The sequence below is a fragment of the Lineus longissimus genome, chromosome 14 (assembly GCF_910592395.1).
Source record: "Lineus longissimus chromosome 14, tnLinLong1.2, whole genome shotgun sequence".
In the NCBI taxonomy this organism is placed as follows: Eukaryota; Metazoa; Nemertea; class Pilidiophora; order Heteronemertea; family Lineidae; genus Lineus; species Lineus longissimus.
Window position 1 is genome coordinate 13887131 of NC_088321.1, and position 26807 is coordinate 13913937.

General features: G+C 39.5%; 1 protein-coding gene across 3 annotated transcripts in view; it reads left to right on the forward strand.

Annotated features, from left to right (window-relative positions):
- The first annotated feature begins 223 nt into the window (after positions 1–223).
- The window catches only part of LOC135499030 (allatostatin-A receptor-like), a 34075-nt gene continuing 7491 nt past the window's right edge, over positions 224–26807 (forward strand). For all 3 annotated transcript variants that reach the window (XM_064789655.1, XM_064789654.1, XM_064789656.1), the window contains exon 1: positions 224–1145. The gene's annotated coding sequence lies outside the window, so the exon portion shown is untranslated. The remainder of the gene's footprint in view (positions 1146–26807) is intronic.

Here is a 26807-nt window from a genome sequence, read left to right on the forward strand (position 1 = left end):
TGGACGTTAGTAATACTGACTTCACTTTGTCCAAAATTGATTTTGTTTACTGTTGTATTTCTCACCTAAAATTATTCTAAAATTTTACCGTAGTTGCAACTTTGCTAACACGTAGGTACCACATTTAGTTCAGCTTTCAAAGGAATAGAATTCTCGCTTCCTGAGTCAGGGTGATTGGACATCGGCTGCAGCGCCGCTCGTCGCCGGGTTGGGTGCATGGAAATGAGCAATCCACGGAATGCATCCTCTGGCAAACGTGTGGATACTGATCAACAGCGAAGGAGCATCTAAAAACACAAAATCATCTGTCTTGTGGATTCAGTTTACCTTAAAACTTAGTGCGGCGCATGGATATGCACTTTGACAGGCTTCATTGCCAGCTGAGCTGTCGGGTGAAATGGTTGGTGAGTTGGTCGTACGATTTCAACGGATATAACAGGTTTTTGACAGTGCGTGGGTACAACTGTTTGTTCAATTCAGCTTTAAGCCATGTGTGACTATTGATTTCTCGATGGTGATTGGACGCTGTGAGACCAGTTTCAGTTCTGTTGAGCTGCTTGGTGGGATGCGTGGAAAATAAATTGTGTGTCCCTGTTCAAGGATTTCACTGGAGAGATTAGAACTTGTTGAGAAAACTGTTTGGTGGAGTCGTATTTTCTTGAATCTAAGCATGGCGCTTTATAACTCGATGGTGCTTTGGCCGTGTTAGAGTTGTTTTCATTCTCTTTAGCTGCCGGTCTGGTTTGCATGGAAAGCAAATTGTCCATCCATTTTCAAGGAATTCGTTGAAAAGATTGTTGAGAACTTTTAAACAAGTAGTTTTGTGGATTGAGTTTACCTCAATTCATTACGGCGCTAGGCAACTCTTTGGTAATTGGGCGCTGTGTGACCGGTTCATATGTTTTGCCAGGTGAAACGATTGGAAAATTAATCGTCCGTCTGAGGAGTTTGCGGTATTCTTTGTTAAGGACTGTTAGAAACGTATGGATACGACAACTGTTGCCGGAATAGTAGTAAGCGCCAGTTTGTCCGGGAGATATTCATATTGATGTTGACATCTTATGGCTATGTTGAGAGGAGCTGACGTCAGGCTGTCAATTTCACACTGCCAATAGATTCATCACTGTCACTCTAGACTAGATTGGGTAAGAAAAGAAGATAATTTTTGTTCAGATATTTCTCTTTGGTAGTTCGACGAAAATATGAGATCATGTTTTTTTCACACTCTGAAACAACCTCTATTGGGTTTATCACGTTGCTTAAAAACCTCCAGCGGTGCATATTGCGTTGACAGAAAAACCTTAAAAACTCAACCCATTTTATTCCATAGATTGTAACTTACCGTTGATTATTGATTTGAGATTCATTACTAAAAGCATAAAACTCTATCAGCATCATTCCACGCAAGTCCCAAATCCAAACCTACTGCTGTATGGCGCCAGGTCTCTTTTGAACGACCTTTTTGCCTTGCCTGTTTATCTGAAAGAAGTTGCTTGATGGTGTGTTGTGAGACTGACGTCTACATGACTTGTAAGACGGGGTGGCATTGACCGAAAGTTAGGTGAAAGTGTTCCATATTTCCCACCTTACAGCTTTGAACCAGATATTGTAAATCTTCTATATCAACCGAATCATTTAACAACAATATGTTAAAAAATAACTCAGTAGGCTAAAGTTGTCATAGTCTGACCCAAATGAGATTTTGGTAGGAAGGTCCCCCTCCAGGCCCCAATTTCACCCCATTTGGTCCTATGACCTTTTCGTCCAAGTCGTTTATTGTCGTAGGGAATGTCCAGAAATACTACCCGGTGGTCTACATCAAAACCCTAACAATAACAACATTTTTGTTCGTGATAATACACAACATCATCAATCTCCTTTATTGGCAAGAAAGTAATTTTTTACATGGCTAGGAATTACCAAATACAACCTATTGGCTGGGTTATTGCATCATTTAGATTCCGAGCCTCGCTTATGTCTGGAGAACGATGATCACAGGTTGATGAGCTTTTGAGACACTGCCAAGCAGCTGGCGCTTTTCTCCACATTTGGGAACAAAAATAGTAATCGGCGTTTTAAATTCAATGACAAATTTCGAATTTTAACAGAAATATTAGGCCTTTAACCTTAATTTCACTCAAACCAGACCATTGAGAAAGCTGTTGTCGAAGATATGTCACTAACTCAATTTTTGTTTTAAAAAGTGGTCACCTTCATGGTCTTCTGGCGCAATCATCTTCAATTTAAATTCACGGAACCTTAATTACATAGTTTGTTCATTTAATGCCGCAAACATTGAATGAAGAACGCAATTAGTAGGCCTATTAACTTGTGCTCCAACAGGTTACAACTTAGTTCACAGCAATTGGTCGACGCCAGTTTGATAGACAAAATTTGTAGTATTTGCACATGGGAACTACCATCAATAATCTATCTTAGGCAAACATCACCGAAATAAGCGTCAACTTGTTTTTGACACCATACGTGAGTTTTGTCCATTGGGGCCAGTGAATACGTCATCACGTACAGAGCATTATTAAGTATTAGACAAAGGACACCGAAATGAAATTAAACTTTTTTCTTTAACACCACCAGCTAGTTTGATCCCTTGGGGCTAGTGGATAAGTACACGGTGTCGACACGAAGAAATCCCAATTATTGCAAGGCTTCATTGTTGGCGAATACTCAAGAGTCTGACTGCATACTCAGGAGACCGTTCTAGCTGATAATTTGGCAATGTTGGCGTTGGTAAAAACTTAACAACTAAAATTCTAGTCGACAGCAAATAAGAAGCATCTTTTAAACGCATGTCTTTTCTTTTACACAAAAGTTAACTTCCACGTACTGTTTCTTTCACACTATGCTCTCGTTCGTTGTCCCTGGGAGCCAGCAAGATGTCATAGCGATGTTGAGAAGCCCCAAGGTACGTTAGTTCTAGTGTCGAGTTTCCGATTGTGTGGAAATTTACTCCCGCCTCAACAGAAGTGGATGAAGTTTTTCTGATAGAGAGTTGCATACCAAATAGCAGATGTAGATGTCCTTTCTGATCAGAATGTTCCGTACCGAATATAGCACTTGAAGGGATTTGCTATCTTATTGACCAATCCTGCATAAGCCGTGTCTTTTCAGGTGGAGAAATTAAGTTATTTTTCTCCAATGAAAAGTACTCAATACCGCTTCATCGGCATAGTGATCAGTATTGAACCAATCAGGGGGGGGGGGGGGTGATTTCAAGTTGCCCTATCATAAGATGTTAAAGGAACCTCTGCAGGAAAGCAATAAACAAAAAAAATCGCTCTTTAGTAAATTCCAGGAGAGACGTGCCTGAGCTGGCGGGCTGGTGTGTAACTTTGATTTTTTTTTAACAGCTGATGTTACTGCCTCATCATCACATGGTTTAAAATCGTATTAATGGCTGAAGAAAACATAGAACTGGTCGTATTGTTGTCTTGAATAAAACGCAGTTGATCAGGAAATTTTTTACGACATATGGTCATGTTGTTTATGGTCCATTTGTTCATCATGACTGGATATTTTACCAATATTTGTCTTAAAACTCGATGCTGAGCTCATCTTCATATAATGTAAATATGTTCCCTGGAAATTATTACACAAACGGAACAGACTTTGTGTAAATAACAGATGGATCTGTTAATTTTTTCTATCAATTTGTTTAAATGTCATTTAAACATGATAGATGGACGCCCATGAAATATGCCACAGTTTTGATAGTCACTGACTTGGGCTCAAGGAAGGCTTGTCATTCAAGGGCATTGTGGTGCAGCAAGGTTATCTGCATATCACGCACAGTTTTAATTTGCAAAATAATTGTAATGAGCAAGATTTTATCGGTGCTGCAGCTGCCGATATTATTCATTGATGTGAACGGAACTTATCAGATTGGTCCAGGATGCAGAATTTCCAAGATTGAACGTAGATTTTTATTTCGGCTCTATATCGCGTGATGTCCGTGATATGAATAAATGTTCGTGCTATGAATGCAAAATCAGCGTCCAGTTCAGTTGTCCTTTGTAAATATGGATGGAGCGTCAATTGAAAAACGTAAATATGGTACACCAGGAATTTTTTCTTTGTAAATTGTTGTCGTACTTGGCACAGATACATGACATTGTTGTCTGTTTTTTTCATTCCGTAACTAACTGGTGTTGATGGATTGTGCTTTAAAGGGGCAACTCGGGCGTGGAATTTGTCTGGCCAGGAAGATAATACCCCTGCCTGCCACCATACGCCGCCACTTGTAGTGTCTCATTAATGCTGACTTCAACAAATAATTTTTGCCAGTTGCGAGGCAGTTTCGGATATGACATGTTACTTGTAATTTTATGCAGGCCAATAGTTGCACCCCATTCTAGTGCGGTGTTTGTCACAGATCAGTGATTGTGTGGAGAAGTCGCGGTCATGCTGGAAGACAGTTTTGCCCGAACACCAACATATCCCATGCCTATGTTGTCGCTTTAACTTAACCCGAGTTTGATAATTGTCAAGGTGTCATTGTGATTGATTGGAAACGAACGAAGCGTGTCGATCATATCCGATTATATCCGCTCATATCACTTTATTGCTAAACTGCAATTGTTCAACATGTGCAGATGCGATGTCCACCATCTGTTCCGTTGATAGGAAACCAGCATGATCGATATTGCCAGGTCATCTTTATCTCTGGCACGTGCTCTAATTAACATCATTTGCCATTGCTGGCTTAGGCCTGATGACCCCCGCGAAACGTGTTTCATGGTGGTCGGTGTTATCTTCCCTTATGACCATTGGAAGTATCCGTTTAGGTTATGTATCTTGGAAGTTTTTCCTGCCCGGTAAAGCTGATTGAGTGGCATTGCAAGCTGGGGGTCGATAAGACCCAGCTTATACTGTTGTTATCTGAACATACTTGACCAAAGTCGAGAAGATAACTTGCTGCACACGATACAACGCAAATGCAGTGTTCGTTACAGAATCTGTTTCTTTCACAGGAACTATACCAGGTCGTTTCTTCCTCAACCTGGCTCTTTTGGTACGTTCCCTCCATATCTCATCTGGGTGTGGATGTTCAAAACCAATTATGTCGCTAAGTTAGCGCTAACTTCATCTGCTGTATCTCCTTCAGCTAAGCACATTAGACTTAATTGTTCACCATATAGGCGACACCATTTTTGCTAGAACTTTAAATCCTAAAGCAATTAAAACTCTTTCAAGCGAAGTGAATGCCAATTTCAAGGATGGGAGTCGGTTCTTGCTTTCCAGAGACCAGACCTAGATCCCCTCCCCTCGAAATAGGCACTCCCTTCGTTTTGAAGGATTTCTAAGGGTTTTAAGTGGTGCATATGGTCATTCAAACGCCAAGTTAAGGTAATGTCAGGTTAGAGACTAAGTTCTTAGAAGAATTCGCCCCTGCTTAATGAAAGTACGGGTCGACATTGACATTTTGGTTTCAGCCTCCTAAATCGGAAACAATTTGTGAATCTGGCCCGAGTGGTATTGTGAGGCAAGTTTATCTATCGATCGAATCACGGATATATTCGTGATCGAATCGAGTTCTCTCTGAATTCGTTGAACAGTTGTGATATCATCATCGTTGAACAGTTGCGATATCATCAGGTTTGGTCCGCTTCCTATGGTAGTGTGATGTGGCAGTGTCATAGATAGGAGTGATAGATATGTCCAAGATGGAAGATGTCAGGACATGACAGATCATTCAACATGTTCAATGACAAATACGTTGTTTGTAACATTTTGTGCGGCGTGGTGAGGCATTTTCAATTACCATGCAGTAGCTGTGGCCTGGGATAGTGTAGCTGATGCCAGTTGTTCAGAAGGAGTAAGTCTCTGACTTTGAGTTGACTAACTTTGGCGTTTAGTCTAATGGGCTTCGCTGTTTGACCGTGTCAAAACTTCCCTATCATTATTGATAGAAGCCCTGCTTTCTGAAATGCTCTTGCACTGCAGGAGTTAAGCCTAGTGATAGCATTTCTTGAAAACGTAGACGAACAAAAACCCACATTTTCCACTCCAGAATTGTTTTTCACAGTGCACGGAGTGCAAGTAGGAACCATTTTGTATCTTTCTAGGAGATTGTTTATTTGAATTGCCAGTCACTCGCGCTGTGTGGCAAATACCAATGATACAAGCTATAAAGAAAGGCTGCTAACGATTCATGTGTTCTCAGTACTCACTCAGACGTCAGTGTGAAGTACAATTCATAGTCATATAAGAAGCCAGGAAAAACTCTCAAGTCGTACCCTCTACGAGAGATAAATTTAAATTATTTTACATTTCTACCGCCTGTCCTCCCAATCACGATTCCTGTTTCGAAGTTCGCCGCAGATCAGTTTGCTAGAATCGCCCTGATGAACCAATGGACAACAGGTCAGGGCCCGCAATAGGGTTACATTCAGAAACGCGCGTATGACTTGATGATAATGCTTTAATTGCTTAGATACCGACTAAGGCGTGGGAAGGCGTTGTATCGCTTCTTATTTGCTTTACGGCGATTCCTAGACGTTGAAGATGTACTAGGCTAACCCCTGTACATAATCTTTGTCGCGGGCTAATGCCGCTGTATCTGTAAACATGGTGAACCCTAATATATATGATTTTTAAATGGGCTCTCAATGCGCCAAGAGAAATCATTAATCTGATTGATGGAAACGGGGAACTTGATGCAAGGCGTCTTAATACTGTTGAATTGAAACATCTCATGGGATATGTCGGCCTTGTTTACGAATTCAGGACCATTACTGAGTATCTACCCAAGGGAGTAACACTTCTTTAATCAATATTATCTTAATGCCATTCCGTTTCAAAGGAAATTATTCCTCAAATATATAACTTTAATGGTCTCTCGTCTTTAAATGTTAGGCAAACGGATGAAGCGGATTGAATTTCAAATGAGTTGATGCGAAATTGTGAGTATGGAAGGCAAATGGAAGTTTTGCGTCCATCATATATCGCAGCCAGTAAAATTTGTACTCGGGTATACGTACCTCAACTTGTATTATATATCCTGATTTCGTTTGATGTTAGAAGAAGTACACTGTCTTTCATGTTTTTTTTTAGCATTGAGACAATTATCTAACCAAAGGAGTCGGACGTCTGTCGTTTCGCAATTATAATATGCAAGCATTTATTACTAGTTTGGACGCAAATGATTCTCTGAATATATAACTTAATGGGGTATGCTGATCGTAATTGCTGGTGGGCCAAGAAGATAGAACTTGAATGCAGTTATACACCATGCCTAGCGCAGTTATTATGCAAAAGAATTTGCTGAAACTTGGTACTGAGAGTATTTGTATATCTTTCTACACAATGGCAGTGCTGAAATCTATGTTTAGTACGTATTTAGAACCCAGTAGAAATTTTCAATTTCACAATTTCTAATTTCAAATTGTTAATGGTCTCATCGTTGATGCAATATCCAGCAGAGCATCCCACGTCATGGAGCTGCAATAAGTAATGTTAACCCATTTATTTTGAAACTAGTGGTCTCTGAAGACATGGTAGGTAAATGAAGGAAAAGATCTGAATTTCAAATGAGTTTAATATTGTTGAAATGTTTGTGAAGTGAAAAGTGCTTGATGCCCATGCATTGAACTGTGCATGCGTAGCCAATACACTCATATATTAGTATTCTAGTTTTACTGATCTAAAATCCCGTTATGAATTACTTAAAAATCTTCAAAAATGCTCAGCCTGAGCCAGATAGCATTGCCACCGGACGACTTTGTGTCCCCAAATTAACCCACTGTCAATCCGAATTGTACATTTTGGGTTGAGTCGAACGACCATACTTTGTGCATAATTTCGCCAGTTTCTTTGTGGTTTTCAGATTCGGTCATAGATTGGTGAAAATTAGATAATATAGACCTTGGTGTACCAGGCCATCTTCCTCGTGTTCGGGTGAAAAACATGTTCACAGTCTTTACATTAAGACAAGACCACTAAATGATTTGAACAGAAGATATACTGCTAAAAACAAAATCGGTGCTTAAACTCCAAAGCGAATAAATTTAGTTCATATTTCTTCGAGTAATAATGCTTTTTTTGAAGTGGCTTGTTATTACTTGATTTAATTATTTTTGATATCAAATTTATATCCAGGGTCCACTGGATTTTACCATAGTTATATCAATTTTCCGGAATGGCTTTTTTCTCAGCAACGCCGATCACTGTTGTACAAAAAACACAATGTCCCACCAGCGTTACTTTGAAGAAGGGTGACTTTTTATGCAATTGAAATTCAAATAAACTGTGTATCGTAGATTTAATATTCATAAATCGTAAGTAATGGCCGTTCCCTAGGGTGCAATGAGATTCGCAGACGAGATTATGGACAATTTAATTTGTATTTGCACTGCCAATGATAAACATCTTTGGACCATAAATTTTTCAAAACGACTTTCAGCTTGTTTGCGGCTTATGTGGCTTTTTGCTGGTTCGATCAGGGAGACACAAGTTGTTTGGAGTCATTTTGTACTGACATTTACTGAACCTTTTGTCGTAAATTTGTCTGAAAAACGATCAGCGAGGTTCTGGATTTCATGTGGCTATGTTTTAGATACAAATTTGCGGCTTATGCGGCTACCTTGAGTGTCGAATTTGGGTTTTGCTGGTTCAGTTATGTAGACACAAGTTGTTTGGAGTCATTTTGCACAGACAAATTAACTAAAACTTTTGTCATAAATTTGTCCGAAAACGGATTAGGGAAGTTCCTATAAATACAAACCATGGTTTAGGATGCTGTGTTAAATCTGGGTCATTCATCCTGGAGTGCAGCCGCAACGTATTCAGTTTTGTTTACTTCAAATGAGGAGCGCAGATGAAGGGATTCTAAAAGACATTCCAAAAACGAGTCTGCTTTTACAGGACGGTCACTTCAGTGCTGTTATAATAATAATAATAATAATAATAATAATAACAATAATTTATTATATTAAAAGTGCTTTTGAATGAAAATCATTTGCAAAGCACTGTACAATTTAAAAAACAACAGATAGTAAAAGAGAAATTGTACATAGAGATTAAAACATTCATAGAGATTAAAACATTTAGGTGCTGGTTTCGAAGTGTTCAATAAAAAGGGTGAGTTTTAAGATGTTTTTTGAAGGCGCTGTTCAAATCTAGAAAATGTTAAACCTTCCCAATGAGATTACAGACAAATTACATTTAACATCACATTAAGCAAGCAAACTTGCTTTTATAAAATGAATATGCTTGGTATAAAACGCCTGTCTATGCTCTTATCTGAATTTTGTACGAAAAATGTGTCAGAAATAGAACAAAGATAGATGCCAACAAAACTAGCTGTGATGAATAACCATTGTTCTAGTGTCTACGAAGCATCATTAATTCCCGAAGATGACAGGAAACGAATTTAAAATACGATCTCATTAGTATTGCTCGTTGCTTTAGCGTTTGGAATTCTTGTCTCGATACCATGACACTATTAAATGGGAATACGCCGTTTATGTCCATGAAACCTGATAACGTAATGCCTTATTTTTAATGCATGACGCAAATGACTGATTTTTGTTGTTGCGACCTGTGACGGAGCCATAACAAGATGACGATTCGTTGTCATTGGTTTTTGGATCTGGCTTTCGCATGGTTATATACTGGCAACACGACACTGTCGACAGTTATACCCTCTCACATTTTATTTCTTCAGGCTAGTTCTAGTCCAACTTGAAACGGCCAACTTTAAGAATTGGCAAGCAGCTCCATATATAATACCCGTTCGCCTGATGAGGCCGACAAGGCTTAATCTTAGTGGTTATCGTATCGGCTGCAAAGCTGCGATGCAACAATTCAGTTGATGTTGATCAATACTGATGTGTTTACATTATGCGGCAATTGGCTTCCTGAAAGGGCGAATTGTTAGACGTTCCCTTCATCATGGACTCACTGAGCATGTGATACCTGTGGTCGCATCCATTATGCCTTATCCTAGGCTTTTTCCTGAAAGGCCAATGCTTTTTAGACTCGTCGAAAACTTTTTCGAAAGGGCAAGGTATAAGGTATTGTCCTCATCGTCAAGTACCTAAACTTGTGATAAATGTATCAAACTGAGACAATGTAGACAGTTGTTGATAACGAATACTCCATTAGGCATAGTTTTTGGCTTTTTCTTATAAGGCTAATGCTTTTAGACTCGTCGAAAACTTTCTCGAAAGGGCGAAGTATAATGCATTGTCTTTATTTCTTGAGCATCTGTAGTGTGATCAAATGTTGACAACTGTTACAAATACTCTCATGTCTCATCTTATACATTTTCTGGTTAGAATTTCAGACAGAGCCTAACCTTGGCGTTAACTTATCATAGCATTTTATCTCCTTCAGTTAAGCCTTGAACTTAACGCCAAGTAAGTTAACGCGAGCATTAGGGACCAAACTTGTTTCGAACAACCGGGCCCAAGTCTGAAAGGCTTTCTCGAAAGGGCGAAGTATTAGTCATTGTCTTCATCAGCATCTCTCTCAACGCGTAATGCCAGTGGGGACAACAATTTTGACAATGACTCTTACCAGTGGTCCTTGTTTCCAACTTTGCACTTTCCAGGTTATTGTTTTCATACCGGGCTGCTTGTGACATGAAACAAAATGGCATTTTCTCACATCCGCAAGTGACATTAAAAGCTAAGATTACACGGCCGGGCCGCGTATATGCAGCCTGTGAACAAAGCTGATATCGCTCACCAAATCACAATAGTCATTGCTTCTGTCTGGTTGCGTTCCTGTATATCACCCTTTACTCTTTTGACGGTGGTCTTGGAAAAAGCCCTGATGATCGCCATCATGAAGAAACTAGTTTGCTTTCCGTATTCTGTAATTGAAATGCCAATTGGTTATCGTTGCCAACTCTTTCATTTCGATTAGATTGTGTCTTGGAACATGAAGATGAATCATTGCCAAATGACAAAAAAGGACATCCGCTCAACAGTGCATAATCAAAATGTCACATCTTGTTCAGAGCTCACGAACTTCACAAAAGAAATCCATGTCGCTGTCTGGTTGTGTGTCCTGGCACCTTTTACTGTCTAGTCCTTTTGATGGTGGTCTTTGAAAAAAGTTTAGAAAACCCCAACCATTACAAGAAACTCGATTGCTTTCTCTCTTAGTCTGTATTTGAAATGCCTATTAGTAATTGTTTGCCAACTCTCTCATGTTGATGGTGTCTTGGAACATGAAGGTATATATTTGCCAAAGAAAACATAATAACATCCGCTCAACAGTCTGCCTTCTCGAAAAGGTCACTTCTTCGTCTGATTCCTACGTCTCTGATATATACCCGTTAATGTCGCTAATGACATTTTCTCGAATTCTGAATGGCCTGTAGAAAGACATGTGTTTCAATTCATTATTTAACAAGGAAACGTAATGGCTTTTGCTGTTTAGAAGGACTTCCGAAGATGTACGCACTCGTTTCACAGCAATGACGAATGAAAAACGTCGGTTTCTAAGCAAAAGCGAAAGCATGCGGAAGTAATGGGTGTCGTCGGGGAACATCCTTGTGATATTTACAGATTTTCAGTCGTGGCCGTTAAAAGTTGGACAATTTCTTCACCTCATTGTTTTCAGTTGAACTCTGAAACAAGTTCAAAGAATGAAGTAGGTTCTTTAGTTGGATTTTTAAAATGTTTTGAAATGTTTTCTTTTTAATACGTGCACTGGATCGTCGCTAAATATTTCGACCAAGGAAGCTGGAATTCAGTGAACTGTTCTCTCGGCATTGCGTTGCAAAAATGGCTCCATCATTATCTACGTTGGAGGAAATTGTTGGAACTATTTATTGCTAGGTGGTGTTTCTTCTTTAGTTTTTCATTTAGGAAATCGTTGGAATATTGCAATGTCAGTGGGCAGTTTTTGTCCAGTTCGTCATCTTTTGAATGATTTGTAATAAAGCGATTATAATAAAGCACAAGGTGGTGAAACGAACATGAAAATGAACTGCTTGATTCGCTATTTCAACGAAGTTTTTCAAATTACCATCTCAAGACCCCAGAATGATGAACACAATTTGAATATCTTCGACTCGAACATAGCTATCAAACGGGGTATAATTGGCCTGTCAACTAACTTTAATATTTCCAAGCGCGTCCTTGTTAGTGAAGTAGGAATATTTATGCTCCAATTATATTCGTCTTTTTGAATCAAATGATGACAGGAAACAAAGGTGTTTTTCATGTCTTTCGTTTCCGTGTGACAAGTTGAATCTAGTCTGTAATTCAGGTTTGGCCTAATTTCCATATTGAATCATGGTATGCTCATGGGAATCGATCTTATTTGAAGTCTATGCATATTTAAGCTCCAGTTACCCATTTGTCAGTAACGCAATCATTCTAGATACAAATGACTACAGGCTAACTGCTGCTGATGATACCCAGAATGCAGGGAACCGAAATGAACTGTGAAAATTCTAATTGTTTTAATAAAAGTTTATTATTTCCAAATACGTAGAAATTGTAAAATGAAATTGGATTTTAATTTTTCATATTTCGGCCGCTTACCTCCCCACAGGCTATGTTAGTACCACCCAGTTCTGAATTCCCTTACTTGCAATTTAGTGACATCTACCTCGTTTTAATGGGTGTATTTCTCTGATCATATTTCCTTATATCGCCAGTGCTTGTAACTATTTGTGCAGTCGTGGACATTAGTAGAAGTTTCGAATCCGGACTGCTTCTCACGACTCAGAAGACACGTCGTAGTTCAACGGAAGGCTCCTATTAGCAAGTTCCAAAATTGAATACACTTCGTCACACATGCTGATGAATACTATTGACATAAATACAATAACACATCTGTGCGCCTGTCGACACAATTTTAAGCATAGAGGTTAGACGATATTCCAGAAGAGGTATCCTACATCTTAAACATCATTCTAGGGAGGGGGCAACCGGCTATATTTCAATATTTGCGTGACGTTTTAAAAACCTACTAAAAAAGCTATAAGACCCCGGCACTTGAGAATATCGGCTCCAGTTGAGGCCCTAGTCTTCTGAACTTTGTATCATGAGGTTTCCTGCGGGGTCTGCAGCCTTGACAGCATGAGCACCGTAGTCCCTGACCAACATATGCAGAAGGGAGTCTCCCTTCATAGTGATTTTGTTAGCATTGATCTCTGCGGCAATGTCCATCAGCCTTGCTTTGAAAGGTCCACTCAGCTGGAGTGACGTATCCGCTTGACTTATCCGCTTGGTGCGCTTTTGGATGATATCGTCATCTGCTGTCGGGGCTGGTTTAAGAAACAACAATCATGCGGCCAGCGAAACAAGGTAAACCATGATTGTCATGGCTCCTGCAGGTCTCGGTGTTAGGCCCCATCCACGCTGATCACAAAGTGATTCGCTATGTTGAGATGAGTAAAAATTCACATTTTGTATCTAAATCCAACACAGAGTGCACTTCAAAAACACTGATGAACCAGCACGGCGTAATAGTCCTGACAGACCTTTGCAAGTGATATCCAGTAGGGGTCTACTCGGTCGGTGCTTCCGTGTTAAGCAATGTGTCTTGATCACATCATGGAATCTTTTACATATACATGTATGGCAATATCGCCACTTGGAATTCCCCATCGTACAACAACACTCTGCAAGCCATGTACATTTTTAGTATAACATATATAATTAATGCAGTGCATGTAACTACAAGACAGTACTATCATACAAGTGGTTGTATGACTATGTTGCGTGACAAGTATGTATGCTGTTCAAAAATGGGTCAGACATTCATGTATTGCTGAGCTAAATGAGACTTATCGGCCCGACGAGAACTTTTACATTCATATTGAAATGAGTGTAATTTCTTCATTGATTCCCAGCCTATCATTCACAGTACTTTATGGATGAGAACAAAGGTTCGCCCTTTGTGTTGGCTTTGTATTTGACGTAACAGTACCGTTAGCATAATTGATGTCTAGGAGAATGTTTAGTATACATCATTGGTTCTTGAAGAATGGTATAAAATCTGATGGAAGTTTTGTTTTCCTTTAGTCTGTCATTTGCGGGGTTGCCAAAGAAACCATAGAGTACTTTTCAATATTTTGTGTTTGTTTGACTGAATGGCCTGCACACTGCCGATCGGCCTTAATAATTCACAAACCAACATTCTCCAAACGGCAATGCAGCCAAACAATCAGGCCATGGAGAATTTGGTTTTGAATCCTTTGTTTAACTGCTTTAATGGAATGACAGTGGTTCATAATTCATGTTGTATTTGATTGCCACATTTTAATTTTTCAAACGTGATGCATTTTCGGTATTTGAGTTGTCATTCCTAATAGATAATAGTCTTGCGCAAAAGAGCCAACACCTGCGCACGTTATTCCTAATGACCGTGATTTTCGCGTTTGCTTTATCAATTGGTGTAAATTCTTGTGAACATCCGGGTAATAATATGGTATCCAAGAAGCGTTTTGAACAGTGAGACATAGAAAAGCGCTAGATAAGAACTCGTTAGTATTATTGTTGTCAACATCGGTCGGAGTTAGCGAGGTTCGCGCATGCGAAATGCTGTATATTTTTATATCTGGCCACGTGCCGATGTTGTAGTTTGAAATGTACTAGGATAGAATGTTCTGGGTAAAAATATATTCTATCATGCGCTTTACTCTCTGGGCTAGTGATAGTCATGGCACCTACAGAACTATAAACACCGATCCCTTAGAACACAATTGAACCGGACACTTTTTCCAGTGGGACATTTTCTACATCTTCACCGGCACGGTTATACCAAAGCCATATTTTTTTTTTTTTTTATTTATTTATTCGTGTAAAATACATGTACAATATTTGATATAACATGACAAGACATTGGATTATGAACAAAATAAAACGTACATGCATTACACTGGTAACCATGTAGGTCGAGACCTATTATATGGCACCAGATAATATGGGTTGTGTCGTCGGGGTGCCGGCGACATGCGCACTAAGTGGGCCGACAGTTTGCACAACGGCAGAAAGTGACGAAAGTGCACATGTCGTCGACATCCAAACGATCCAACCTGTCAAAATAATAAACATTAAGGGACGATTTAAAATGCATTTTTTTCAAATTATTTAATTGGACCGGGAGGCTGTTCCACAGCTTCGGTGTCCTCACCCACGTATGAGGCACCGAACGTCTCCGAGTGGAATCTCGGCTGCGCCAGTCGTAAACCGTCGCCCCTTACAGCCGGGGTTATATAAAAACGTGCATTAAAATCCAGGACATTATAATAAGAATCGTGCATAAAAACTAGATCCTTGATTTCCCGACAGTACGACAGGGGCAGCAGAGACAACGCTCGCAGACGCTCCACATATGGCATATCAGGGCCTAAAATGTGACGAGTCACCCTCCGCTGGACACGCTCTAAAGTTTCAAGATCACGTCGCACATGTGTGTCGAATACCACCGTACCATATTCAAGGCGACTACGCACAAGTGATTTATACAACATGATATTCAAATTAACGTCTGCAGTACGCCCGCATACACGCCTGATCATACCCCACATTCTACCTGCACCGCCTGCAATACCATTGACATGAGATGACCATGACAGGTCCGAAGAAAAGACAATACCAAGATCCTTGAATTTATCAACCCGACACAATGCAAAACCATTGATATTGTAAAAGAAGTGTGTCGGATTTAACTTCCTAGTAACACTCATGACCATGCATTTGCTTGGGCTAAATGTCATGCCCCACCGTTTACTCCAAGCGTACAATTTATCAAGGTCGGTCTGAAGTAGCAGACAGTCGGTTACAGACTCTATCTCCCTACACATTTTGGAATCATCAGCAAAAAGATCCATGGCAGTACCGTCACTAACGACCTCAGCAATATCATTTACGTACAATAAGAATAAAAGAGGGCCTAAAATTGACCCTTGCGGCACACCAGACAGTACATCTAAAAGTGATGACTCCGAGCCATTAATCACAACTCTCTGCTTCCTATTTGTAAGATACGACGTTAACCAACTCAGAAGACGTCCACAGATTCCAAAGGAACGAATCTTATGTAATAAGAGGCAATGGGGAACGGAATCGAAAGCTTTAGCAAAATCCAAATATATAACATCAGTTTGACCCCCACTATCTAAGACCTGGCCCAGTCTATGCTGGAACTGAACAAGCTGAGTGGCCGTTGACCGCCTGTTACAGAAGCCATGCTGGCCTTTATAGACTGACAGACTTAAGACTGGATAGATACTGTTATAAATGCAACGTTCCATTACTTTAGAAACCACAGATAGGAGAGACACGGGCAGAAGCTTTACAGTTTATGCCAGCAAATTATGGAACTCGCTGGACACTAACACCCGCAACAGCTCCACCGTCAGCGAGTTCAAAAGAAGATTAAAAACCAAACTATTTGAACAGTGTTTTTGTTAAGCGCAGCTGAGCAATTTTTCTAATTGGATTTTGCGCTATATAAATGCTATTTGTATGTATGTATGTATAATTTGAAATCAAATGCTTGTCTCCCTTCTTGTACACTGGCACAACGTTAGCGATTTTCCAATCGTTTGGTAAAACACCTGTCTGCATTGAAACGTTGAATAAAAATGCGAGTGAAGAACACAGTGTAGAGGCACACTCCCTCAGAACACGATTAGAGACCCTATCAGGCCCACAGGCCTTAGTCTTGTCCAGCCTGTTTAATACCGATTTCACCTCAACTGCTGTAAAGTTAACAGAATCAAGGTTATAATTATCATACATGGTAACATCAGGTTTTCTCAAGTCGTTGTGATGAGAAAAATTGGAATAAAAATAACCATTGAAGGCTTTTGCCTTGCGCAGAGGAGTCACAAAAGACTCATTGCCCAGCTTCGCTGTCTCTGGTACAGAGTTTGATTTGGTTTTTGCGTGATAGAAGTTCCAAAAACGTTTTGGGTTTCTACGCACTTCTGATCCAAGATTGTTTACATTCGCTTTGTATTTGTCACGGGTCAAATTTCTGAGTTCATTGCGCAGGCGCCGGTATTTCCTCCAACAAGAGTCACTGTTCCTGTTTTTTGCGCAGCTGCGGGCAGCATTCACTTTTGTTGACATGCGTCTCACTTCGCGGTCAATCCATGGCGGATAGCTTTTGTCACGAATAGTTTTCCGCGGAATAAAGCGGTCTAATCCAGTGTTATACACACCTAGCCACTCTGACCACAAATTGTCAATGCCGTCCTGGCCATTTTGCAAACAGAAATCAGAGTTGGGACCAAGCTCGTCACAAAGGAATGACCTTAGACCTGTGTAGTCCGCACGCGTAAAGTCATAAACAACGCGCGAAATTCCAACACGACGGGGCATTCTAGTACGGAAATTCGACACTACGGGAAAATGATCAGAATCGTACATTCCTGGCCATGTTTCCGTGTCACTGAATCGCTCTGGTTGATTTGTCAGGATTAAGTCGAGTATGTTTCCATGCTTATGAGTAGGGTTGAGGACGAGCTGTGTTAACGAGAAATCGTTCACGATATTACAAAACTCCCCAGACACATGAGAGCCATTGACACTAGACACAGTGTCCCAATTGATGCTCGGAATGTTTAGGTCGCCTGAGAGACAAATATTGCTGAATTCTCCTTCACAACTTTTGAGAACGTCCCTGAGGTCCCCCAGGAACGCCATCTGCTCATCGACATTATCCGGTGGATTATAGCACACAATAAGAGCAAAAGGCTCGTCAGAATCTGGTTTGACCTCGCACACAAGAATCTCGGAGTTTTCTTTTTCCATATACCTCATACCCGTCAGTTGTGCGGTACCATAAAAGCCGAGTAGAGACTGAAATAATTGAAACCCTGGGCAATAGCTTAATTGGCTTACAACTCGCCTTGGGGGGATCCGTGCCTGACTGGATATTACTTGCCGAGATAGAAAAATCCATCACTCATTGAGGTGGAAACCATGTCATACACCTGGCCCCAGAGTCTCTACCAATTAAACGTTGGTAATATAACTTAAATTCTGTCGCAGCCAGTGTTTTAGAAAGGCCATCGAAATTTTTTGCTTGTCGCCGTATCGCAATCTTTGCGGACATTTTGAATAATTTACACCGAAAGTGCCACATAACTGCGAATACTGTTATAACAACGTATTATGGTATATGTTTTTATCAGTAAATGATGCACACTTGCATATTATATGAGCGTTGATGTACCCAAAGGAAACCTAAAGCAGATTCCGATGCCCCTTTGTTTTCTTGTTTTTGCCAAATATCATGTCTTTATTTTATATTATTCATCAAATGTATGACTTCCAAAAAGGTTGGCGCAAACCGTCGCCCAAAGGAGACTATGGCTGGTTCATGTTTAATTCAGTGCCATTGATTGAGTTACCGGATCTTCGGGTTAAAAATCGGAATTTGAACCGCAAATCATGACGTCACTCTTGCCAAAAATTACATCATTTTGACAGATACTACAAGTTAATTCCAGTTAATTTGGTAGGAATTATTATTTCCTGATTGGACCAGTGTGACAGCGGATATAGTCCCCCTGGAGTCATAGTCCGGTAGCATTGTATTTGATCAATTAAGCAGCATGATCTATTGTACCGCTAACCCTAACCAAAACATTTAGCAATGCGGGCTATTGTTACACGGACTATCAGCCCTAGGACTACTATCCCTTGCACACCGGAAAACATCAGAGTGTCTAAAAAAACATAGGATTTCATTTGATTTCGAACATTCACATGATTTCAAGATACTACCACCTATGAGATTGTTAGGCTCATTAATCATGTATACTTTTATCGAGATTTATTATCAATATTTGATTTTGTCAGTTCTGCGTGCATCAAACAACAAATATCTTGTTATCAGTCAAACATTTCGAATAAGGCCAATATATCATTAAAAAAATACAAACTTGAAAGGCCCCTGCGTTAAGCATTAAAAGTTATTTAACTTATAAATAACAGACATTCTAATGTTCTACCGGGAGCAAAAAGCTGAAAAATAAAGTATGGACAGCACTGGACATTCATAATTCAGGAAGGAATCTCCTGGACTGACTTTATAATGCGTGCTAATGTTGTGCCGAGTACTCCAAAATATCCAATTTCAAATTATTTATTAGTCTAGTGCCGAGGTGTAATATAGTACATGCCGACTTGCTGGCGGTAGACATCAATCTTAAAGTCTCCCCATGGACAATACGCGTAGATCGGCGTGAATGTAGTGCGCCCAATTTTATTTATCGCCTTTTTTGGTATGGCATGTACGTATTCTAAAAGGCATGGTGCAGCTTGATTTTGTTTATTTCACAGCATTCGTGTCGGCTGGATCCATCATGCAGTTATTGGTGTATGAAAACGGGTATGCCGTGGTTGGTCAGGAAAATAGAAATGCACTTATACACATGGCCGTAGTGCGGTTGATGTGTATGCAACATTGAATTAGGTATATTGCGTATTTATATATTATAAACAACGGCAATGTTATGATCAATATTCAATACGTATTTGCGCAACTGGAACTCTTTGAATTCAATTACAAATTACAAATTTCAAAATTTTAACAAACGGTGCTGTCCATCCGTGAAATCCCATATCCATTTTGTATTCAATCACCTTTTATTCAATAGATGTTTGAAATTTTATACCCAAATGGAAGTTCATCGTGTATGATATTTATACATGCAAAAAACATCCAAAATGTGCGCCATGAGTCGTCTAGGTCTTTGACGACACAATGCCATAAGAAAAAACGTTCGGTTATCTGGAAATGAATATTTAAAAGAACCCCCCCCCCCAAAAAAAAGATACACAGTCCTATAGTCATTTACCTCTGATCTTATGGTCCCAGCTCACGCACGTATCTTTAGCACAGTCCCCAAACGGATTTAAACCTTGGTCGTTTCAACTCCGAAGATTCCTAGATGTATCTCGGTAACTATCGCTTTGAACACCACTCTATGTGTCAATTACAATACATTATTTATCCAGCCAAGTGTTAGCAACTCGGCTGGTCTCACTTCTGGTGGGACCGAGGTGTCCATGTCAAGATTCTGCAAACAGATCAAGACATCCAATGCCAATCATTGCTGTAGTGAGTTACAGGATTTAGCGCCGTTTCAATGCGACATGAATTCGCCAAATGTTTGCTGTGCGTGTTTGCCAGCAAATATTCTTACAGGTTTTTTAGTTTGAGTTTTCTGAAACCATTTTACTTAAACTGTAAAACAAAGATTCTCTTAATAGATAAAACGTTGTAAACATTGTGTAGGGGACACGTAGCGAGATGTTGGCCCTTGAAACGCCCTCAACCACATAAATGCTCTCTAAAACATTCCTTAAAACAGCATTTTTGACAAGGCAATTGTAGCACGAACAAGTGAGAAAAAAAACTATTAAATGCCGAAATGGTTTGAAAACAACCAATTATTTATAGCGATGGTATCTTCCTCATGGGGGGCGGTTTATAGGTCTGTGATAACCAATTTCTCTCGAAAATCATCATTCAGGGAATAAGGCGGAAAATTCTCTAAATATTGTCATGAGACTCATGAACATTTCCTTTTCCTCGAGGTAGTTGCAACAAATGGAAAATAAATTAGTTCAATGCCAAAACGGTTTCGAAAACAGTCCATCATTTAGAGATAAAACCTTTGAATGGGTGGTTTGGTAGGTAGGTGGGTTTAGGGTGGGGGTGAGGGTATTTGGTTGTTGATCTGAAATGTTTCTCGTAAATCATCTTAAACAATGGAATTCAAATGTTTTCCATGAGTGCGCGGATTTATGATTGTATGATCAATTGTAAATCATCACCACGGAAATAGTTGTTCAAAACCAGAGAAACATTATACTCAAATCCGCTTCACATAGGAACATCAATAAAGTAAAATTCAATTCATCAAAGCGTAGAAAATTCTCAATCATGTCAACGAGAGTCGTTTGCAACGGAAATAAAACAACATGTTGCCTTTGGAATCTTGACAGAGTTAACTAATCGGATCGAAGATCTTTGGACCGCCAAAGGAAACCACAAAATTATGGCTTAAGATGGTTAGAGACGGGGAACAACCAAGCATAAGAAGCATAAATGCAGATAGTTGAACATAAAAACGCAGGAAGTTATAAAGCATGTCAACGAGTCATGAGCAACGAAAACAACGTGTTGCCATTGGAATCTTGACAGCACGGATCGGGTCATGACTGATCTATGGTTAGTGACGGAAAACGACGATGCATATAAATGCTCGGAGTTGAACATGTAAGCTCGTTTGGAAAATTGATGGGTTGTAATTTCTGTGCGTCGTCGTTACTGTCAGATCAGTGGGGCATGGTGTATTGCGTTTTATGCTACTGGAAGATTAGATGCCTCAAACATCTTGATGTAGATTTTGATTGTGCAACTTGTTACTTTAATTGTCATTTTCCATTACTTCTTATCTGAACGGGATCGTGACTAAGAAGTTGTGATAAAATTCTTACGAGCCTTTCAACCCTTGTTGCGCTCATCAATTGAAAAATCTAGAGAGAAATTCGTGTAACGAAACTGGCGTTGTTCGTTTAAACCCTCATGTTAGGGAGCTTGTCTCATAATTTACTTCAGCGACATCTTGTTTCTTAAAGTACTTGGTGTGCATTCACTTTTTCCGTACCGAGCTGGTAGAAAATAAAAACTACTGCCGTTTTCTCAGGCAATCTTTTGAAAAAGGGACGAGACTACAATTGCATTCACTAAATAGTTGTTACTCCACTCACAAAATTATCTTGATATTCCATTTTGTGAACTGTAAAGGTGATGCCGCTTACACAGTACTCGGCTGTAAATCATTAAATTTTCGCCGGCGTTTGATTAGTTTAGTGGATTTGCAAATTAATAAGCTTGATTCGCGAAGAGATAAAAATCACTAAGATTTTGATCCCCAGTGTAATCTCTTAGATGTTGGCAGTGCGTGTAATTTCATCTCCCATGCTTGATCCATCGTAGGGAGAGGTAGTACGAATGTCAGTACAATCATTCAAATATGATCTGAAGGCATTTTGGTGCCACCTGACCACCAAATAGAATATTGTGGACTCGATCGTCCTGGAATATTTCATCACAAATATCACAAATAGGGGTATCACAAATCTTCGGTAACGGAATTATAGCAAAACCCCAGAAAGGTATTCATTCAGAACATTGGGTGATATAAATAAAGACCAGCAAATGCTTTTATATAAAACTCCTTGTTCATTTACACTAGGCCTTTCTGTACAAAATTGAAGTAAAAGCATTTGCTAGACTTTATTCTCATCAGCCATTGGTTCCTTGATCCGAGCATGGGAGATTGCAACCTTTGTTTTTTTAACCGTGTGCATTTTTCCTTCTTTAACAGCTACACATGAAACTGCAAAGTGGTTTCATTCGCTTGCGTACTAATGGTGATTAGAGAGCGTATCAACGATCGATTTATGGCAATAGGAAATATGAAATAACGGCTTTGATCCATTTCCTTCTCAAACATTTTCGAATTCGTTTTGTGAATCTGTCGTATTTTTTTTCGATTCATTGAAATATTCTATATTGCTTCTATGTCATGTATATTTTGTGAACCATTTTCCGTAGAAATGAAACTCCACTATGCGTGAGCTGTTTTAATGGCAGCACATGCAGGCGCTCAGTTTATGTGTTAGTGGCATGATATAGTTGTTGGAACAGCGACGTCCATCTTCAACAACAATTACACCGAAGGTCAGAGTCACTATTGGTAATTAAAACATTCGCGAGGCGATTTACTATTCATTTATTCATTGAACATGTTGAAACTTAACAAAGTTGCACAACATTGGGGAATTAATCTTCACACTTAAATAACTTTAACTTCTGCCATGATTGAAGCTTCTAGTAATTAGTGACAACTTAGATTGAAAAAGTTTAAGCAAAATCGTAGCCAAGTGCCATTTTTGTGGACATGTGTTGCAGTGAGTGATAGAATCTTATGTTATCCAGGTCTTGTATCAATACATTAATGGCTGAAATGGCAAATAAGTCGGTGTGTAGCATTGAACTTGACTGTACTAATGCCTTTCCATTAGCCTCATACCTTACATACCTAAGCACCACATATTCCTTACTTCCTTTTGCCAAATAATTTTTAACCAGATACTCTACAAACTAAGATTGAAAGTAATTTACAAATTGCCTAATTCACAGTTAAAAACTTAATTGGTCGCCTTGCTATTCAATTAAAACTCGTTGAAACTTGTCAATAAAGAAGTAAATTTTGTCAAAGTGATGTAATTACAGTGGCGTAATTGCTGTAGATTGCAATTATAAACAAAAGTTTGAATACGTCTGGTGTTGGATAAATGATTTAAGTCTCGACCCGTTCTGTGTCACCCTTAGCTGTCACCTGTGTTACCAGGTCACCCTCTAGTCGCGTCGGGACAGCGGTTTTGGTCCCCAGTAGGTTGTTTCTCCACAATTTGACCTCTGTAATCAGGACATATCTCTATAAGGACAGCAGTTTTCAGCCGCGAGGATGTCCTTAAAGGCCTACGCCGTTCGATGAATATTTGTAATTCGTAATCGAATTTGAAACTTTCATTTTGGTAAATACCAACTGAATATAGATTTCAACAATGCCGTCGTGTAGACAGATACTATGAATACGTGTACCAAGTTTAAGCAACTTCGTAAGCATAAGAACTGAATTAGCATTTTCCTCGACCACCATTAATTACGAATGGCGTACCCCTTTAGTGGAGAGGTTCTACGGTACTGTGATTATGGTATTGTGAGAATTTATTCCAATTCAATCCAATTCAATTCAATTTATTCTCCACTTTTAAGTACAGAGAAGAAAAACCTTACAGTAATTATACATGATGGCTGACGTACAGGTTAAAGGGTGGACACCAGGTAAATGAATCACATATAGGGGCTAAACTAGATTAAACAATCTGCGACACGCAAAGAGGTATTTGGCTGGTTTTACATGTTCATATCATTACGTTAATTATAGAAAGTTTGAGTAATCCACCGCGAAGGCACAATGACCTTTGACGAGGCTGATCCTGGCAGTGATAACATAGTGAGAAACCTGAAGTATATCATGGTCGTCTCCCCGATGACATGTAATGCTTGACAGTCTTATAGCCCACTAATATCTCGCCTCAGAGCGCTTTTACCATATTCAATAATTAATAGTCTGTACGATAAGGCAGGGAAACACTTATGGCCAAGTAACATCGCCCATCATGTCCTTTAACGACTGGTGGCTGGTGGACCAATTGACCAACTTTTGACTTTGGCTTTGAAGAGGTTGGCCAGATCGACATTCTAATTTAACTGTATGTGCAGTAAGCAAATATCCTTGTACATGTATTTGGCAAGCTAGGCTTCATGTGAACACTGGTGGTTTTTAGGTCGTTTTTTTTGTACAACTAATGGTGTTTTTTTACATGTTTAATGGCACCTCGATTGCAGAACAGGGATTTCCAAAAATGTCCCCCCTCAAGCTTTGTGTGCTCGTTGCCATTGATCATACTAGCATATACCCATGGAGCGGGCAAAGTTGAAATGTAATATGCATTAGTTAAATGGGCACGATGATTGAGCTACATTAAATTTCTAACGTTACTGAAGTTTTATTAAAGGTTAAACACGAAATTAACTGCATTTAGGGACTTATTGCTGCTATCTACATGCAACCCCCAATAGATTGATTGGAGTACGCTATTTTGCACAATGCATTGAGACCAGTGACAGCAGGTCCTGTTCCAAATAAGGCCCTCACATATTAGGCATATCACCTACCCACTCCCGTACCCAATGCCACTGTCGGACCAAAGCCAGGCGCATGGAGTGATGCAGAACGCAATTCAAACTGACAACATCAGTCAGTAACGAATAAAACAAAGAGCAAGCGCTGGCCACTGTACATATTTTGTCCATCCTGGCATAACTGTTTATTGATACCCTGACTGCATGTTCCGGTAGGCCACTCTGCAGAATTTGCCTTATCACTCAGGTCAGTGTTTCTCGAATAGAACTAAAATAGAACAGGCTAATCATTAATCTCCCTGCTAATACCCTGCACCATGGACCAGGTTGTATAGCACTACATACGTGCTGGAAGCTAATACTGATGTGGCAGGGAGAATATGCGTGAAGTTTGTGTATGCTTTTGAGAATGAGCGGAGCTCTCCAGTCGACGTGCTCTCTGAAAAGTTGTTATTTATTCTAAAACCACGAAGATATTCGACGTATGACACCCTCAGTGACACTCTTACGTATGATCCAGACCATCGAAGCCAAAGGTTGCAAGAATTCGACGCATTTCCAAGGCCCAATTTTGAAACAAAAATTACCTCCTCAATAGCGGCCACAACGCGCATTATAGTATAGATGAGTTAACAAATAAAATTATCATTAGCTGGAGGGTGAACGAAAATTTTGCAGTTTACCATGTTTACTGTACACATCAACTTCAAGCAATAATACTGCATCGCTCATTTTCTAATTTTGATTGATATACAGACGGTAGCAATAGACTTGACATTTTAATTAAAGATCTAGATCTATCACTTTTCAAGCCAATTATTAAATCGTTAAAGGGTGTGACAGAATTACTGTCATGCTCTGAAGACTTTTGGTTCGCATCGAAGTAGAGAGGGTTGAAAATGATTTATATTGAAATACATTTTATCTGTCATATTGATTATACTAAATTTGTTATTTTTATTGCATTTCTGGCCTACTTTCATCATAATGATAAGGTAGATTTAATCAGCTTATTACAATAGTCCTACCTTATTGCTCACTAATCGTATAGGGATTCATAGCTAGAAAGACCTTTGTCTAACAGCTAATCATGGTGTTAGACTGCATGGCTACTCTGCTTAATGTCTATCATTTGAAACAAAAATGAAAGAATTAAACAAAAGAACTGAAGATTTCGTATTTTGTATGGTCGAAAAAGACACAAACTAAGACGTCATATATAGTATAAAGAACTCCCTGTAGATTTTCGTCATAGTAGCGTTCTTTCTTGGTTCTTAATCAACCTGTTGCCCAAAGGCCACACGCGAACAATCGATTGAAGCCTTTCCTCAACACACTTTGAACACACAATTTGCTGTTGATTGCTGCTATTGTGAACCATTTCTGGGTTGTTGGCGCGCAGTGGTGCTTTCTATTCAAAGGTCTCTGCTGTCTCAGTTGCTATTAGTGGAACAGTTTCTACCGTGAAATAGTATTTTCTGGTCCTTGTACATTTTTCTTTACGCAAGGAACAGACGCAAATTTGGATGACTTGTTCTTCAAAGGAGATGATAGTTTGATCAAAAAATGTGTCTGGCTGCAAAGTTACATCTGCACCCATTTTCTTAATCAACCTGTTGCCCGAGAACACAGAGGCAAAAATCAATTGAAGCCATATCTTGCCTCAAAACACTTTCGACTCACAAATTACTGTTGGTTGCTGCCATTGTAAATCGTTTCTGCGTGCAGTAATATGTCTCTTTAAACTTCTTCTCCTGGCGAAATTTTCTACTTCAGGCAGAAATGCGTCTTTGATGTCAATTGTCATTTTACCTTCAGGACTCAGTTGTTCAAACCTAGTTGTGTCACTTATGATGGTGTTAACCGAACTTACCATAACGTTTTGTCGAAATGGCTTTAACTATAACAGGATAACGCCAGAGGAAGTTTATATCAGCGCTATTGAACACAAAGGAAAAATTAACAAGACTTAACTTTGCTTAGCGTTATTTCTCTAGTATCAATTAAGGTCACAACGCTTTGAAGCGAGATGCAAATCAACGCTGATAAGATCCTTGATGACTTACCCTACGAGA